The 18,659-nt window shown below is 37.4% G+C and overlaps 1 pseudogene across 1 annotated transcript in view; it reads left to right on the top strand.

The window, feature by feature from the left end:
- LOC103794561 (guanylate-binding protein 7-like) overlaps window positions 1–15,219 on the top strand; it is a 56,888-nt pseudogene extending 41,669 nt beyond the window's left edge. Inside the window, exons 6-10 of the transcript XR_013520604.1 lie at window positions 284–529; window positions 1,268–1,544; window positions 5,152–5,386; window positions 13,518–13,711; window positions 14,567–15,219. The product of XR_013520604.1 is annotated as a guanylate-binding protein 7-like (transcript). The remainder of the gene's footprint in view (window positions 1–283; window positions 530–1,267; window positions 1,545–5,151; window positions 5,387–13,517; window positions 13,712–14,566) is intronic.
- Window positions 15,220–18,659: the final 3,440 nt, after the last annotated feature.

Below are 18,659 nucleotides of genomic sequence, written 5' to 3'. Positions count from 1 at the left end.
TAAAAACCTGTCATTCTACCATATATCATACAGTGGCTGAAAAAACTAACCATAAATTCCTTCACTTAAAGTGGATGCCTTCCCTTCCTTTTGACTGTGCTCTGTGCAGAAATGGACATCCCGTACCTTAAGTAGATTAGCCTAAGTTTGGTTGCATGAGAGGATAAAGTAGATTTGGAGACACAAGAGACTGTAGTGATTAATGCAAGGAACTCTGGATATGAAAATATCAGGCTTGCCTAAAAGCTGTTCTTCAGTAGTCACTTTTTCACTAATTCTGCAGGCAAGAATCCCCAAATCCAAAATTCTAACAAGCCCAGGGAGTGGATCAGGCATTTCTTTCCAAAACGGAAGTGCTTTGTCTGTGACCAGCCAACAAATGACAAAAAGCTCTTACTCCATGTTGAAGAAGTACCGGAAGACCAACTGGATAGTGATTTCCAGGTGCAATCAGAAAACTTCTGTTCTTATATCCTCACGCATGCAAAGACCGAGACCCTGAGAGAGGGAATCCTTGTCACTGGAAACCGTGAGTCTATTTCTCTATATGGGTCTTTATTGAGACCTACTGTATCTCAAAAACTAGTCAACTAAGCTTATGAGCACAAACAACTGGTAAGGAGATAACATCTGTGTTATGAAGTGTGGGATACATGAAGGGTATTTTTCTCAGTGAGGATATAAAAGATGTATTGTGAATTTAGACAAAACAGAAAATAAGTAGCATGTCGTGAGTTTTTGCAAGGCTATTGAGATTTAGAGCTACAAAATTCAGTGTAATCTCATATAGAAAATTGACTTCATGAACATGTTACCTGTGCAGTCTTTTAGTGCTCTGTGCAGAAAAGAGCTTCTCAACGGGTTTAATGTTCTGTCACTGTCTTAAGAGTCTTTATAAAGGCACCTGCATTTACATTCAGAACTATGATCCACAAATGATATAATTTACGTTGCTTAATAGTTGCTTTTAAATTTTTACTTAAGCAGAAAAGTATTATTTCAAGAAACGCTTGAACATACTGTTTGTGATTAATAATTAACTTTGCAATGTGATGAGTTGGAGAGAAAAGAAAGAATAAACAGGAACAGCAGTGATGTTATTGTAAGAAAGTGGATTCATAAAAAGTAGTAGTAGTAAGAGTAGAATTAAAAGAAGGAGAAGGAGGGAAAATTCATGTTAGGTAAAATTTTTTGTGATTTTTAGAATGCTGATGCATACTGCTTGTAAAACAATAAGTGAAAATGTTCTATCCATTCTCTAAATTAGGGCTGGGGATGCTGGTGGAGACCTACCTGGATGCCGTCAACAGTGGAGTGGTTCCTTGTTTGGAGAATGCAGTGACAACTCTGGCCCAGCGAGAAAACTCAGCAGCTGTGCAGAGGGCAGCTGACCATTACAGCAGATGACCCAGCAAGTGAGGTTCCCCATAGACACACTCCAGGAGCTGCTGGATGTGCATGCGGCCTGTGGGAGGGAAGCCATTGCAGTCTTCATGGAGCACTCCTTCAAGGATAAAAACCAGGAATTTCAGAAGAAGCTCGTGGTGATGTGTGTTTGTATTTTTTTCTTGACTCCTGCCTTTCTGGAATGATACTTAGAGTCCAATTTTTTATTGCCATGGTTCGTCTCCTTCTTGTGGCAAAAGGAGCTTGAAGTATTTTACGTGACTCAGTTTAATGGGAAACAGTTTTCTATTTTTCTAAAATATAGGAAATTGATTATTTTCTATCATGCATAAGAAATTATGATTTTAGCCCATTTAACAACACATTTATACAACATACTAACTACAGTTAGTAACAATGGAGTCATTCTTAAAAATTACTAATACTATTTAAGCACTCTTGCCACAAAAGAAGAAAAGTATTTGAGATGATATACATGTTAATTAGCTTGTTTAGTAGTTTCATAATCTGCACAAGTTTAACAGAACTTTTAACTTGTACACACTGTTACATTTCATGCTACATTTCAAAATAACATGATGCAAGCATTATACATATACCATTTTTATTATTTTATTTTAAAAAGGTAAAATAAAGAAACACTTGCCTGACTCTGAGTGTCAAAAGAATGCATAAGCTCACAGCTCTGTAAGTCAGAAGTTCATTTCAGGGCATCTGTGTGCTCTGCTCAGTGTATCACAAGCTGAAAACAAGGTGTTGATTGAGCTTACTTCTCACCCGTATGCTCAGGGGACCCTCTCTCCATCTTCAAGTCAGCAAAGATGCATCAAATGTTTCTCTTATTTCTAATCTCTTTGGCTTCCTCTTCTGCCTCAAGGTAAACAAAAAAGCTCTGCTTCCAAAGAGCTCATGTGATTTGGTAATTCTTTTTTTCTTTTTTTTGTTTTGGTCATTTGACTAGGTAGGTATGCAAGGTATGTAGTGATGCCTTATTGTGGTTTTCATTTTCATTTCTTTCTTTTTTATTATGATACTTTAATTTCTGGAATACATGTGCAGAATATTCAGGTTTGCTACATAAGTATACACATGCCATGGTGGTTTGTTGCATCCAACAACTCATCACCTACATTAGGTATTTCTCCTAATGCTATCCTTCCCCTCGACCCCCATCCCCTGACAGGCCCCGGTGTGTGATGTTTCCCTCCCTGTGTCCATGCGTTCTCATTGTTCAACTCCTACTTTTGAGTGAGAACATGCAGTGTTTGCTTTTCTGTTCCTGTGTCAATTTGCTGAGAATGATAGTTTCCAGCTCCACCCATATCCCTGAAAAGGACATGAACTCATCCTTTTTTATAGCTGCATAGTATTCCATGGGGTATATGTGGCACATTTTCTTTATCCAGTCTATCATTGATGAGTATTTGGGTTGGTTCCAAGTCTTTGCTACTTTGAACAGTGCCACAATAAACATATTTGTATATGTGTCTTTATAGTAGGATGATTTATAATCTTTTGGGTATTTACCCAGTAATAGGATTGCTGGCTCAAATGATATTTCTGGTTCTAGATCCTTGAGGAATCACCACACTGTCTTCCACAATGCTTGAACTGTTACACTCCCACCAACGTGTAAAAGCATTCCTATTTCTCCACATCCTCTCCAGCATCTGTTGTTTCCTGACTTTTTAATGATCACCACTCTAACTGGTGTGAGATGGTATCTCATTGTGGTTTTGACTTGCATTCCTTTAATGCCCAGTCACGATGAGCTTTTTTAAATGTTTGTTGGCTGTGTAAATGTCTTCTTTTGAGAAGTGTCTTTTTATGTCATTTGCTCTTTTTTAGATGGGTTATTTTTTTCTTGCAAATTTGCTTAAGTTGCTTATAGACTCTGGATGTCAGCCCTTTGTGAAATAGATAAATCACAAGAATTTTTTCCAATTCTGTAGATTACCTGTTCACTCTAATGACAGTTTCTTTAGCTGTGCAGAAGCTCCTTAGTTTAATTAAATCCCATTCATCAATTTTGGCTTTTGTTACCATTACTCTTGGTATTTTAGTCATGAAGTCTTCACCCATGCCTATGTCCTGAATGGTATTGCCTAGGTTTTCTTCTAAAGTTTTTGTGGTTTTAGACATTCCATTTAAGTCTTTAATCCATCTTGAGTTAATTTTTGTATAAAGTGTAAGGAAGGCATCCAGTTTCAGTTTTCTGCATATGACTAGCCAGTTTTTCCAACACCATTTATTAAATAGGAAATTTTCCACCATTGTTTGTTTTTGTCAAGTTGTCAAGATCAGATGGTTGTAGAAGTGTGGCATTATTTCTGATAGGGTTTTCTAAATAGATAATCATGTCATCAGCAAACAGAGACAATTGGACTTCCTCTCTTCCTATTGGAATATCCTTCACTTCTTTCTCTTGCCTGATTGCCCTGCCCAAAACTTCCAATACTATTTTGAATACAAGTGGTAAGAGTGGGCATCCTTGTGTTGTGCTGGTTTTTAAAGGGAATGCTTCCAGCTTTTGCCCATTCAATATGATATTGGATGTGGGTTTGTCATAAATAGCTCTTTTATTTTGAGATATGTTCCATCAATACATAGTTTATTGAGAGTTTTTAGCATGAAGCAGTGTTGAATTTTATCAAAGCCTTTTTCTGCATCTATTGAGATAAATCATGTGGGTTTTGTTATTGGTTCTGTTTATGTAATGGATTATGTTTATTGATTTGCATATGTTGAACCAGCCTTGCATCCCAAGGATGAAGCCAACTTGATTGTGGTGGATAAGCTTTTTGATGTGCTGCCATATATTGAGGATTTTCACATCGATGTTCATCAGGAATATTGGCCTGAAATTTTCTCTTTTTTTGTTGTGTCTCTGGGTAATTCTTAAATACTTTCTTGAGTATACTCAGTACTACTTGAATACTATCCATTTCTGAAAGCCAACAGATATCATATAATGCTACCTAAACACTAGAGTACACTCCATTGTATTAATAAGCCCAGGGACTATGGAAACCTGGGGGCAGGGAGGGGGAATTTTGGGGGATATCTTAAATCTGCAGTTGGCACTGTTAATGAATATTCTTTCAGTCTGTCTTTTACCAGTCCACATGTGACAGAAATCTCTCTAGTACCTACTGAGAAAACCCAGATGCAATCATAATTTACAAATGTAAGCAAAAAAATAATTATGTTCCCATATCTTCTCATGTTAAGATTCTTTTTAGAAGAATTTCAAGAGTTACAAGCTCTGTTCAGAGTAAAATCAAGTCATTAGCGGAAAACGATTGTATTGGAGGGGTTGATTTTCTCTGTACACATTTTATCCATAGCAATCCATGTTCTCTTGTACTGGAGGGGTTGATTTTCTATGTACACATTTTATCCATAGCAATCCATGTTCTCTAAGGACACTACTGCTGCCACAACTGAACTATCCTTTGCTTATCGTTCATAGTTAGATCACTGTTAATCATCCTTTCCCTTTCTGATCAATTCTCTGCATGACCTGTGTAAAGTTTATGAACTCAAAGATAGAGTTCATAAACTTTACACAGGTCATGCAGAGAATTGATCAGAACTGGAACTAAAACAAGTCTTCTGACTCTTGGTCTACACCAAATCTCAGTCCACTCTGAAGCCATCAGACTACTTCTTCAAAGAGGATCATAGTTGGACCTTTCCTTCTAACAACTTCTTTTACTGCTGTTCCCTACATTTCTCTGGCAGGACTCCACAGAGAGAAAAAAGGAAGACTTTGTGTTGCAGAATGAAGAGGCATCTGCCAAATATTGCCAGGCTGAGCTTAAGCGGCTTTCAGAACACTTGGTGGAAAGTATTTCAAGAGGAACTTTCTTTGTTCCTGGAGGGCACAATCTCTACTTAGAAGCAAAGAAGATTGAACAGGACTATACACTAGTGCCTGGAAAAGGAGTTAAGGTGAGAAATAAGGGGAGAAGAGGATGAATGGCAGAGGATGGTCAGAGGGTCTTCGTTGCTCCTTCTGAAAAATCTAAGAGCACAGTACCATTTATGGACAAAAAGTGAAGCATGGTAATATCTTGATATTTTACATCTTAAAATCCGTAATTATTTAGCTACTCTTATAAAACAAAACTATTTTTTTTTTTTACCAAAGAAGATTTAGAATCAGAAGTCCAGGTGGTCATTTAAAAGCTTGTGGCACCTCCCCCCACCACTCTCTTTCTCTGACTTGCTCCTGCTGTTTTTGTTATGTGACAGGCAAGCTACCCCTTCACCTTCCACCAGGAGTAAAAGCTTCCTGAAGCCTTAGCAAAAGCCGTGTTTCCTGTGAAGCCTGAGAACTGTGAGCCTGTCAAACCTCTTTGCTTTATGAATTACCCCTGAACTTAAAAGTTAAATTTAAAAAAATTTAAATGTAGCTTCTAACTCTATACCTAAATCATTATTGTTCACTCATGCTGAAACAGCAGTGTCCAAAAAATTATTTTAAATGCAGATCAGACAAAAATAAATAGCTACTTGTAATGCTTCTTAGAAAGATACATATATCAAATCAGAATTTTTTTTACTTCATAAGTCCCTGACAGTTAAAGAGAAAAAAGTGCTTAATTCTGGACTGCAAAGTCTTTTGCATTCTCAGAACCAAGCCTAGTACTGGTCAGGTGATTTCAACTCTCGGAGTTTCAATTTCCTCACAAAATGAAAAGAAGGTGACTGTCTAATATGTAAAAAGCCAAAATTCTGAGTATTGACAAGAATATGAAGCAATTGGAATTCTCACACATTGCTAATGAGGTATAAATCAGTACATCAATTTGGAAAACTGTTTAGTTTTCATTGCTAAAGTTGAAAAACAAATACCCAGTGACTCAGCAAATCCATTTCTAGATGTGTACATTCACTTAAAACACAGGGACAGAAATGTTCATAACAGCATCATTCACAATAACACCAAACTGAAATTTTACCCTAATGTCCATCAACAATAGAACAAATCAACAAACTAGTATATTCACATAATGGAGTCCTGTATCACAATGAAAATGAATAAGCTCAAATGCCATAATAAGAAAAATAAATACATTACCCAGTCTAAGGTATTTGTAGCAATGCAAGAATGGCCTAACACACCCATGAATCTATATTTTTTTTGAAAGAAAGGATCAAGGAAAATAACCACCAAAAAATGCCTAGGTCCTTCCTTCTGTGATGTGCCCCACCCGCCCAAATTTCAGTCACTCATCACATATTGTCTAAGGTATTTATGCCTCTTTTTCCTTCCCATGTGTGACTATTAAGTCTATGTGGTGTTGTATTTTCCTTCATTGGTAATTTCCCATATTTGATAGCCATGTTACTCTTTTAAAGTTTGGAATTCTTATAGTTTCTCAACCAGGTACAGTGGCTCACACCTGTAATCCCAGTGTTTTGGGAGGCCAAGGCAGGAGGATTGCTTAAGACCAGGAGATTGAAACCATCCTGAGCAACATCATAAGACTTCCATCTCTACAAAAATTAAAAATAAAATTAGCCGGGTGTGGCAGCACACATCTGTGGTCCCAGCTACAAGGGAGTTGAGGCAGGAGCACTGCTTCCCAGCAGGAGTTCAAGGTTTAAGTGATAGTACCACTGAACTTACACTTGGGTGACAGAGTGAGACTGTCTCAAAAAAGAAAAAAAGTTTCTCAACTGTTTAATTTTCAATTATATTCCCCACTACTCTTGTAAATAGGCTAGTTACCTGTTCAGTCTTTAAGTTTTAACTTTTTAAATTAAATTTGAATACATTGTTTACTTTTAATGAACTATTATCAGCATTCTTAAAAGTTATCAAAGCTTAATAAATAAATAAATAGCCTAGAAAAGCTTCCAGCAAGGTAAGAGCTATTAATAGATGTTATCCTAATTTAAAAATTAAATTAAAATTAAAATTAAATTCTAAATTAAAAAGGGTAGACAGGCATTCAGGCAGAAGGAAAAGAAAGCAAATAATGCAAACTATAGAGGATGTGTGTTTGTAGAACTGCATAGAAATCTGGTTGTCTGTACCCTGGGGTGGGTGGTGAGCAGCATCGCTGTGAGAGGAGGCTGGACAGGCACAAGGGAGGCTGCTGCGCAGGGTTTTCATGTCTAGCAAAGAGCTGGACTTTTTGTTGTGGCTGTGGGAGAAAAGAAATCACAGTGGAATCTTAAGAATAATGTGAAGCTGGGCGGGGCGCGGTGGCTCACGCCTGAAATCCCAGCACTTTGGGAGGCAGAGGCGGGTGGATCACGAGGTCAGGAGATCAAGATCATCCTGGTCAACATGGTGAAACCCCGTCTCTACTAAAAATACAAAAATTAGCTGGGCATGGTGGCGCGTGCCTGTTATTTTTTGACTGTTTAATAACAGCCATTCTGACTGGTGTGAGATGGTATCTCACATGATTTTCTATTTGCATTTTCCTAATGATTTGTGCTGTTTAGCATTTTTTGATATGCTTGCTGGCCATGTGTATGTCTTCTTTTGATAAATGTCTGTTAATGTCCGTTTCTCATTTTTTTTAATGGGGTGATTTGCTTTTTCTTAATTTCTTTAACTTCCTCATAGATTCTGGATATTAGACTATTGTCAGATGCATAGTTTGCAGATATTTTCTCCTATAATGTAGGTCGTCTGTTTACTCTGTCAATAGTTTCCTTTGTTGTGCATGAGCTCTTTAGTTGAATTAGGTTCCACTTGTTAATTTTTTGTTTGGTTGCAGTGGCATTCAAAGTCCTCATCATGAAATCTTTGCCATTGCCTCTGTCCAGAATGGTATTTACTAGGTTTTCTTTTGGGGGTTTTATAGTTTTAAGTTTTACCTTTACATCTTTAATTCATCTTGAGTTTGTTTTTGTACATAGTGAAAAGAAGGGATCCAGTTTAAATCTTCTGCATATGGCTACCCTGTTAACACAGCACCATTTATTGAATAGGGCATCCTTTCTTCATTGCTTACTTTTATCAGCTTTACCAAAGATGAGACAGTTGTAGTTGTGTGGAATTATTTCTTCTCTCTCTAACCTTTTTCATTGGTTTATGTGTCTGTTTTGTTTTGTTTTGTTTTGTTTTGCTTTTTGACCAGCACCATGCTATTTTGGTTATTGTAGTCTTGTAATATAGTTTGAAGTCAGGTCATATGGTGTCTCTGGCTTTGTTCTTTTTGGTTAGGAGTGCCTTGGCTACTTGGGTTCTTTTTTGGCTCCATATGGATATCAGAGTAGCTTTTACTAATTCTATTTTATTAAAAGTTATTGACAGTTTGATAGGAATAGCATTGAATATTTAAATTAGTTTGGGCAGTATAGCTCTTTTAATGACATTGATTCTTCCTATCCATATGCATGGAATGTTTTTCCATATGTTTGTATGGTCTCAGATTTCTTTCAGAAGTGTTTTATAATTCTCATTGTAGAGATGGTTCACCTCCCTGATTGGCTATAAACCCGGGTATTTTATTCTTTTTGTGGCTATTGTGAATAGGATTGCGTTCTTGATTTGACTTTCAGCTTGGACATTATTGGCGTGTAGAAATGCTACTGATTTTTGTATGTCGATTTTTTTTTTTTTGTGAATTCTGAAGCTTTGCTGAAGTTTATCAGCTGGAAGAGGCTTTGGGCAGAGACTATGGAGTTTTCTAAGTACAGAATTCTATTGTCTATGAGAGATAATTTAACTTCCTCTCTTTGTATTGGATAACTTTTCTTCCCCCTTGCCTGAGTTCTCTGGCTAAAACTTCCAGTATTATGTTGAATAGGAGTTGTGAATGTGGGCATCCTTGTCCCATTTTGGTTTGAGAGTGAAATGCTTCCAGCTTTTCACATTCAATATGATGTTGGCTGTGGAGTTTTCATAAATACCTCTTATTATTTTGAGGTATATTCCTTTGATGCCGGTTTGTTGAGATATCTTAACATGAAAGTTGCTGAATTTTATCAAAGGCCTTTTCTGTGTCCATTGAGATGATCATGTGGTTTTTGTTCTGAGTCCATTTATGTGAGGGATCAATTTATTGATTAGCATATGCTGAATCAACCTTGGATTTCAGGAATAAAGCCTAATTGACAGTGGTGGAGTCACTTTTTAACATGCTGTTGGATTTGGGTTTGCTAGTATTTTGTTGAAGATTTTTTCATCCATGTTCGTCAGCAATATTGCCCTGTAGTTTTGTTGTTATTATGTCTGTACTGAGTTTTTAAAATCAGAATGATGCTGGCCTTGTAGGATGTATTCGGGAAGATTCCCTCCTCCTCAGTTTTTGCAATCGTTAAGTAGAATTGGTACCAGCTCTTCTTTACATGTCTGGTGGAATTGGCTATGAATCTGTCTGGTCCAGGGCTTTTTCTGCTTGGTAGGCTTTTTATTACTGACTCAGTTTCAGAACTCGTTATTAGTCTGTTTCAGATTTCAGTTTCTCCTGGTTCACTTTTGGGAAGTTGTATGTTTCCAGGAATTGATCCATTTCTTCTAGGTTTTTTAGTTAGCATGCATGGTGGTGCTAATTATAGTTTCTGAGGATTTGTATTTCTGTGGAGTTCGTGGTAATGTTCCTTTTGTTGTTTTTTATTATGTTTATTTGGATCTTGTCTTTTATTGTTCTTTTTTTTAGTCTTACTAGAAATTTATCCATCTCATTTATTCTTCCAAAGAACTATTGGTTTCATTGATCTTTTGTATGGTTTTTCTTGTCTCCATTTTGTTAGGTTCAAGTCGATTTTGGTTATTTTTTGTCTTCTGCTACCTTTGTGCTTGGTTCACTCTTGTTTTTCTAGTTCCTTTAGGTGTGATGTTAGGTTGTTAATTTGAAATATTTCTAACTTTTTGCTGTAGTCGTTTAGTGCTATTAACATTACTCTTAACACTACTCTAGCTGTGTCTCACAGATTCTGGTATGTTGTATCTTTGTTTTTATTAATTTCAAATAATTTATTTCTGTCTTAAATTCACTGTTTACCCCAAAATCATTCAGGAGATTATTTAATTTCCATGGAGTTGTGTGGTTTTGAGAGATATTCTTTGTATTGATTTCTGTTTTTATTGCACTGTTGTCTGAGAACCTTGGTATGATTTTGGGTTTTTTTAATTTGTTGAATATTGCTTTATGATGGAGCATGGGGTCAACTTTAGAATATGTGCCATGTGCCGATGAGATCAATGTATATGCTGTTATTGTTGGGTGGAGTGTTCTGTAGATTGCTGTTAGGTCCATTTTATTCAAGTGTCATGTTGAGTCCTGAATATCTTTGTTAGTTTTTTCACTCAATTATCTGTCTAATATTGTCAATGGGGTGTTGAAGACTAACACTATTATTGTGTGGTTATCTAAGTCTCATCATAGGGCTCTTTGAACTTATTTTATGAATTTAGGATTCTCTAGTATTGGGTGAATATATATTTTGCATAGTTAAGTCTTCTCATTGAATTGAAACTTTTATCATTCTGTAATGCCTATTTTTATCCTTTTTGATTATTATTGGTTTGGAGTCTGTTTTGTCTGAAATAAGAATAGCAACCTCTGCTCTTTTTGTTTTCCATTTGCTTGATAGATTTTTCTTCATCCCTTTACTCTGAACCTGTTGGTATAATTGCTTATGAGATTGGTCTCTTGAACATAGAAGACAGTTGGGTCTTATTTCTTTATGCAACTTGCCACTCTGTGCCTTTTAATTGGGGTTGTTAGCCCTTTTACATTCAAAGTTAATATTGATGTGTGTGGATCTGATCCACACATATGCTCATGACACGACACGACAACATGTCATCATGTTGACAGCTGATTGCTATGTTGATTTAATTGTGTTGTTGCTTTGTAGTGCCAATGATCCGTGTACTGAAGTGTGCTTTTGTGGTGGCTGATAATGGATTTTCATTTTCATGTTTAGCACTCTTTTCAGCACCTTGTGTAAGGCAGGTCTGTCTGTTGATGACAAATTCCTTTGACATTTGCATGTCTAAAAAGAATTTGTTTTTCCATTGAAGCTTAGTTTGTCTGGATATGAAGTTCTTGCTTGGAATTTCTTTTCTTTATGAATGCTGACTATAGGTTTCCAGTCTCTTTTGGCTTGCAGGGTTTCTTCTGAAAGTTCTATTGTTAGCTTGATGGGATTCCCTTTGCAGAAGACCTGCCCTTTTCTCAAGCTGCCTTTAATATTTTTTTCTTGCACATTGACCTTGAAAATCTGATAACCATCTCATATGTGTTGGGGTTAGTCATCCTATATAGGATCTCACAGGGTTTCTCTAATTTCCTGAATTTGAATTTCAGCCTCTCTAGTGAGGTTGGGAAAATGTTCATGGACACTATCCTCAAATATTCCAAGTTGCTTGCTATCTCTGCCTCTCTTTCACAGGCGCCAGTGAGTCATAGGTTTGGTCTCTACATAATCTGATATTTCTTTCAGATTTTGTTCATTCTTTTTTCTTCATTTTTGTCTGATTAAGTTGTTTTTAAAAATGAGTTTTCAAGCTCTGAGATTGTTTTCTCATCTTGGTCTATTCTACATTTAATATTTTTGATTGTATTATGAAATTCTTATAGCGTGTTTTTCAGCTCTACCAAATCAGTTTGGCTCTTCTTTAAAATGGCGATTTCATCTTTTAGTTCTTGAGTCATTTTACTGAATTCCTTCAGTTCCTTGGATTGTATCTCAACTATCTCCTGTGTATTGATAATCTTCATTGCCATCCAGATTCTGAATTCCATGTCTGCTACTTCAACCATTTCAGTTTAACCAAGAACCATTGCTGGGGAGCTAGTGGACTCATTTGGAGGTAAGGAGCACTCTAGATTTTTGAGTTGCCGGAGTTCTTTCTCAATGGTATAGGCTAATATTCCTTTAGTCTTTGAAGTTGCTGTTTCTTTCATGAAGTTTTTGGCTTTTATATTACTTTCTTCCCTTGAAGATTCAACTGGTATAAGTTGTGTTCAGTTGACCAGGCTTTTTTCCCAGATGAATTCAAGGGGCCAAGGCTCAGCTCAGCACCCCTGGGCTGTGGGCTTGAACCTTAGTAGGCTGGGACCAGGCTCAAGGCTTTGTTGTCTGGCCCTTCTAGGTTAAGCACCTGCTGTGTTGCAAAGGCCAACCTCTTCGTGGTTAATTGGCAACAGTATTCTGGTGTGGGGTGCTGGCAAAAGCACTTTCTTAGGGCAGTGGCAGTGTGGTCCATGGTCATGGGTGAGTGGCGGCAGCAGGGCAGCAGTGCTGCAGGTTCTGTGCATGTACATTGGTGGTCACACGTTGACAGGGTCTGCACAATTGTGTGCACCAGGAAAGCAGTGGTGAGAGGCTGCAAGCAACTGTGCACCAGCTAAAGAGTGGGGAGAGGGTGCATTGAGTGCACACTGGTGCGATCCCACCTGCTGAAGCTCTATGATGGTTACATAGGGTATGTCAGAAAAGAAGATATGGTGGTAGCTGCTGGGAAGTTCTTCAGTTTGGAAATTGAAGTTGTCCTTGAAGTAGATGCAGCCAGGCAAGAACCATGAGAGAGGCTGACAGACTGGGAGGTGCTCAGATCATAGTGGACCCATTCCACAGGCAGGATAGCCCAGTTCTATCCAGGACCAACAGTTGACAAAAGCTAAATCCACATATTGGGTATGCCAAGCTGGGAGTTCCTGGTTGTGCTCCACTGGAGCCATTCCTGTGCCAAATATCTAGGCTCCACACTAGCCAGGGTCCTGTCCCTATCAACTCTCCAAGCAGTTCTCTTTGCCAGCTCAGATATCTATGGTAGTTATGGGGTATCCTAAAGCTGGGATTCCAGAGGCCCATGGTGAGAGTGGGCCACTTTGCACCAATTTCCCTCACCCCTTCCCCAGGAGCTGCTCAGGATTAGGGCTGAGTCTTGGTACTTGGCAACCTGTGCAAGTTTCCCAGCTTTCTTTCCCTTCAGCCTCAGGTCTGCATCCTTCTTTCATCTTCTCTCAATGACTTCCTTCTGAAGTCCTGCTTAGAGTGTATCAGTCTTTTTCATGGTCCGATCTCTCAATGGGAGAAGCTCTTCCTGACTGCATCTGCTTAGCCATCATAGTTCTTCTCTCACCTGACTGTTATTTTCTTCCCTCTGTGAAACCTCTGTGAAACAGCTAAGCAGGCTAAGAAGCAGGCAGCTGAGAAGGAACAGGAGCTGCTAAGACAAAAACAGAAGGAACAGCAGCAAATGATGGAGGCTCAAGAGAGAAGCTTCCAGGAAAACATGGCCCAACTCAAGAAGAAGATGGAGTGGGAAAGGGAAAACTATATGAGAGAGCTGAGAAAGATGCTGAGTCACAAGCTGAAGGTGAGTCTGAATGAAGCTTGGCAGTGCTTGAGGCACAATGCCAGTTCCTCAGTTAGGGAAGGGCCAAAATTTTAAGCCCAGTCAAGAATCCAGAAGCAAGCACAAAAGGCATATATTTCATTTAAATTTCAAATACACATGAATTCTACCGAAGCCTGTAAGTCTACAAGACTTCAGCATTTTCTGTCAGGTTAGACTTTGGAGAGTACACATGACATCCCCCATGGTGCCAGGCTGCTGTTTGTGGTGATTATAGGATGGTCTCACTGTGCCCCAATTAATTAGGACCTTAGTCCACCCGTCCTTAGGATTCTCGGCACAACCATCAAAAGCCCCGAAATAGATCCATCTGGATGAAAGTATCATATTTGCCTTGATATGAAATGATACTGAATGATCTCAAATTGCTCCATTTGTTTCTGTATCTGCCTGACTCATCCGGTACAACCTAAGTAAAATATATTCCTTGTCCCAACCTGGAGCTTGACAATAAGCCTTTTCTACAGAGTCAGTGGTCCCTATTATTTGCTAGATGAGCATGGCCATGCTACATCAGTGGAAAGGGGAATCCATTAGAATTAAACCTGCATTCCCTCTTAAAGGGGATTCATTGTGCTGAAACGAAATTCCTCCCCACATCCAGTGAGATGGTGTTGAGGAAATGTCACAATGGTATAAATTATGGATACTCCCACCATTCAGATCCAGTCATCTGGAAATGTCTAACAAACTCATCAAAGAGTTTCTAAGATGCTAGAAACATGTAAATGTGTTTAACTAATGAAATTGTTAAATACAAAACTCTGACTCTTTATAATTGGGGATTTTCAAAAGTAGGCTCTTTTACTTTCATAGGTCCGAGAAGAACCACTTACTGAAAGATTTAAAGAGATATTTGAGTTGTTAAATGAAGAGATTAATCGACTGAAAGAAGAGATTGAAACAGCTGAAAATGAAGAGCCCTCAGCGTTTTCACAGATTCTGGATGTGGCTGGCAATATATTTATGGCAGTACTACCTGGGGCTGCTAAGCTGGTTGATTTAGGGATGGAAATTCTTAGCTCATTTGTGTAATAGGCTAAGAATTCCTGCTAAGAAAATTATAAAATAAGGTTTCTTTTGTTAAAATGGCATAACACTGTTGCTCCTTTTGAAAGTATATGTGTTGCTGCATTTTCATTTAAGAAAAGTTTAAAATTTAAAAGCAAATTTCAAAGAATATGGCCTGAAGTCCATAAAAACAAACTTAAATTTGACTGATTAATAATTTATAGAAATGGGGGACAAGTTGGAAGATAAAATTATTCCTAGAAAAGATTTAAGTAAAGCAAAAAGGCAAACAGTAAGATGAAGAAATCATTTTCAATTTTTATTATAGTCACGGAGATAATTTGTTATAATTAGCTCTTGTAAATCAGTGAGAAGAGAGTAACACCACATATCTTAAACAGGCAAAAATGTGATAATAATGCTAATTTCACTGACAATAAAAGTTGTGCAAAGAAAAACTATGAGGTTCTCGCTTCAATTTTTGATGCACAAGAAAGAACAGTTTGACAGGGCACTGAGCTGGCAAGGGTTTGGGGATATTGTCAGTGTCTCATATTTGGTAGTGAGAGTGTGAACTGTTGGAATCATATATGAGTTGTTTAAGTTCACATACATTTGATCTAGCATTTCCACATTTAGAAATCTATCAAAGAGATTGATTTACTCAAACTGAAAATGGTGTATATAATAGTATATATGTTGCACCATTGTCGTAATGCCAAAAGACTGAAAAAAACATTAAATTCCCTCTTTCAAGTACTGATAAGGAAAATCTTGGGAAATTCTTGGAATACTCTACAGCCACTAAAATGAAGGGAGAGGCTCTATTTGAACTAATATGAAAAGTCTACAAAATGCATTATAAGTAAAAAAATGATTCAGGAACCGTGTATAATTACTACCACTGAATTTAGAAAATAATGAACTTGTGCGTATATTATTATCTCCTTCTGGAAAAACAGAAAACAATCTAGTATACATGGTCATAGCAGGAATGAACTTGAATAGTTGAGGCAACAAATGAGAAGATAACTGATTTCACATCATATATTCTTCTGTTCCTCTATTTTTTATAAAGATTTATTGCATTAATGTTATATTTATTGCCCTTGTTGAGTGCTTTAGGTCAACAATTATGGATTTCATTTGGTTTTTACTACAACCTTGAAGGACAAATGTTATTATCTTCAGTTTGTGGATAATAAAAGCAAGATAGTGAAATTAATCTGTTTGTCCAAGGTCATTGGTTAGGCTACCAAGTTATGGCCTCAGCTTGGATTTCATAACTCCAATTCCACTACATAGACTTTAATATCAAGGAATGGAAGAATAACTCTTAAACTGAGTTGCAAGACATATCAAAAGCAAAACAAACATATAGTTGTCAAGATGAAGACAAATATAATATACCTAATTGAAAAAATAGGATCTACTAAAGGATTTTATACTATTTACAAAGTCTTATTTTCTTGTATTCCAAATAGGGAGCCCTATTTAGTTACAAAGAATTACTGCCACAGCATGGATTTGATCTTTGATCTAATTTTTTCAACATTTTGTGATCAAGCAAACTCTTATGAAAATCTCTTGTTCTTTCCTCTTCCAAGGCATTATGAAGCCAGAAAAAAAAGCTCCTCTGATTCGTGCACTCCAGAAGTCTTTCACTCTTTTGTCAATATGGTTTTGTCCCTCTCTAAGTCCTTCTATACATTTGTCCTCTTCATGCAGACAGCATTAACTAGGGTGACTTTAGCACCATAATAAAGTACATTCGATTGTAGCACCTCTACCAACACCACAAGCACATGGCTTCCACCTTTATCCAGTCTCTCAGGGAGCCGAAAACACTTTCATATGCTAACCCACCAAAAAAAAAAAAAATCATACTTTGTGATCTTCTGTGTCTTTAATATTTTATATGAACTTATTATTATGTCTTTAAACATGGATAAAACAATGATTGAAATTAAAAAGGAAACAGTAATAAATGAATGGGAGAGTTCCCATTATAGGAAGAAAGTTATTTATACCACTGGAAATAGCATAAGTCAGCTCAACAGGAAAAGCCGGCTCATCAGAACAAGGAACTAAAAAGGGCACAAGACATGCATCCTAATTTGTTTTTATTATGACCTTTCAATAAAGATTTCAAAGTTTATTCCAAAGTATATTTTCAGATACAAAGACCCCTGGGCTGTTGCTTGGAAAGGTCTCAAAATGCTGTCTCGCATTTATAAAGACGATGAAATAGAAAGAAATTTTTTGTTCAGCTCAGCATTTTAGGAATTCGTATTGGCTCTCTAGTGCCCAGTGCTTGAAGAACTCGAATGAACTCCTTGTAGTTCCATAAGCTGGGCCTATTCCTTTGACTGAGAGCCTGTGCACACGGGACACAGGCTTCTTAAAACCTTGTTTCCTCACCCTTTATCTGTTATCTCTCAACCCCTATTCATCCTTAAAGTGTCCTACTTCCTGACTTTCCAAGGCTAAATGAGATGCCCTTCTCAGTGTTGCCATGTCACCATCTTGTCACTCCTACCATTGAAGATGCCATATAGATGTAATATTAAAAGTGACTATTTACTTCTGTCTACCACCTTTGGTCTCAGATGCCAGGTCTTCTTCAACTTGTCTTTAGTTCCCAGCACAAAACTCACCACATAAGCTGAGGTGTGGGCCAAATACATAAGCTACCCTCCAATACATCCCCAATTTGCCATATGTTAACTGTATTCCCAATTTCTAGAGCTCTCAAATAAAGGACACAATCTTAGAAACCGGTGCAGAAGGGAGTCACTGAATTAGAAAGAACATACACACTTGTCTAGATCTACTCTGTTCTCTCTGAGGGACTGGACACCTCATGGCCCTGTGTTCCTCAAGCTTCTCACCTATGATAATCACCCCAGAATGAAGTTACTGCCTTTGGCTCACAGGGCAGTTACAATGTTTAACATAGTGAAGGAAGTACCAGAAACTAAGAAAAAATGGGCTCTTTCAGCTAATAAACAAGTATTCATCTGCATTTACTCTTTTTTTATTATTTTGCTTTAGGTACATACTATATCTGGCATTTCTCCCCATGTTATCCCTCCCCACCCCACCCTCCCTCTCCACCCTCCTCATTTACTCTTAAACTATACATAATTCACAAAGATTCAGTTGTCCCTGGAGCTATTTTTTGGTTCCCTGATACAAAAGACAGATTTTGTTGTTAAGCAGAAAAGAAGCAGCTGATTTCCTAGCATTGCTTCTATTTTGAAGTAACCCTGCTCTACTTTCACTTTACACACACACACACACACACACACACACACACACGCTGGCATAATGCCTCACTTGTAATTTCACCTACTCGGAGCCCGAGGAAAAAAAATCACTTAAGCCCAGAAGTTTGACGTTACAGTGAACTGTGATTATGCCATTGCATTCCAGCTTGGGCAACAGAGCAAGAACTTGTCTCTAAAAAAGAGATAAATACAAAATAAAAATACAATGGTATGATCTACATAAAGATGTTATCACTGTGTCTGTATCAAGTGTGTAATAAATGAGTTACCTTCATCATTATTTATTATTTATTAAATGTTAAGCATCAGGACCTGGGTTAGGTGCTAATAATCCAAAAGTATATAAGATATAGATATTCCCTCAGGGCACTTACAGTGCTCAAGCTAATATCCAAGGTAATTGGACCTAAAAAATATATTATATGAGGCTTTCTCATCCACATGCTTCTCAAACTGGCCCACAAACATGAGATAAATAGCACTATTTTAAATGACCCAATGAAGGAATTTTAAAAAATTAATACTGCAAGCAGTCTCTAAGATCTTTTCCAATAACTAAATGGCAACTTCCCAGTTGAGAAATCATGACAAACCCTCTTACTAGCACA

The sequence above is a fragment of the Callithrix jacchus genome, chromosome 7, assembly GCF_049354715.1.
Source record: "Callithrix jacchus isolate 240 chromosome 7, calJac240_pri, whole genome shotgun sequence".
Taxonomy (NCBI): Eukaryota; Metazoa; Chordata; class Mammalia; order Primates; family Cebidae; genus Callithrix; species Callithrix jacchus.
The sequence above is the reverse complement of the archived record's forward strand: the minus strand, read 5'-3'. Positions and strand labels throughout refer to the sequence as shown.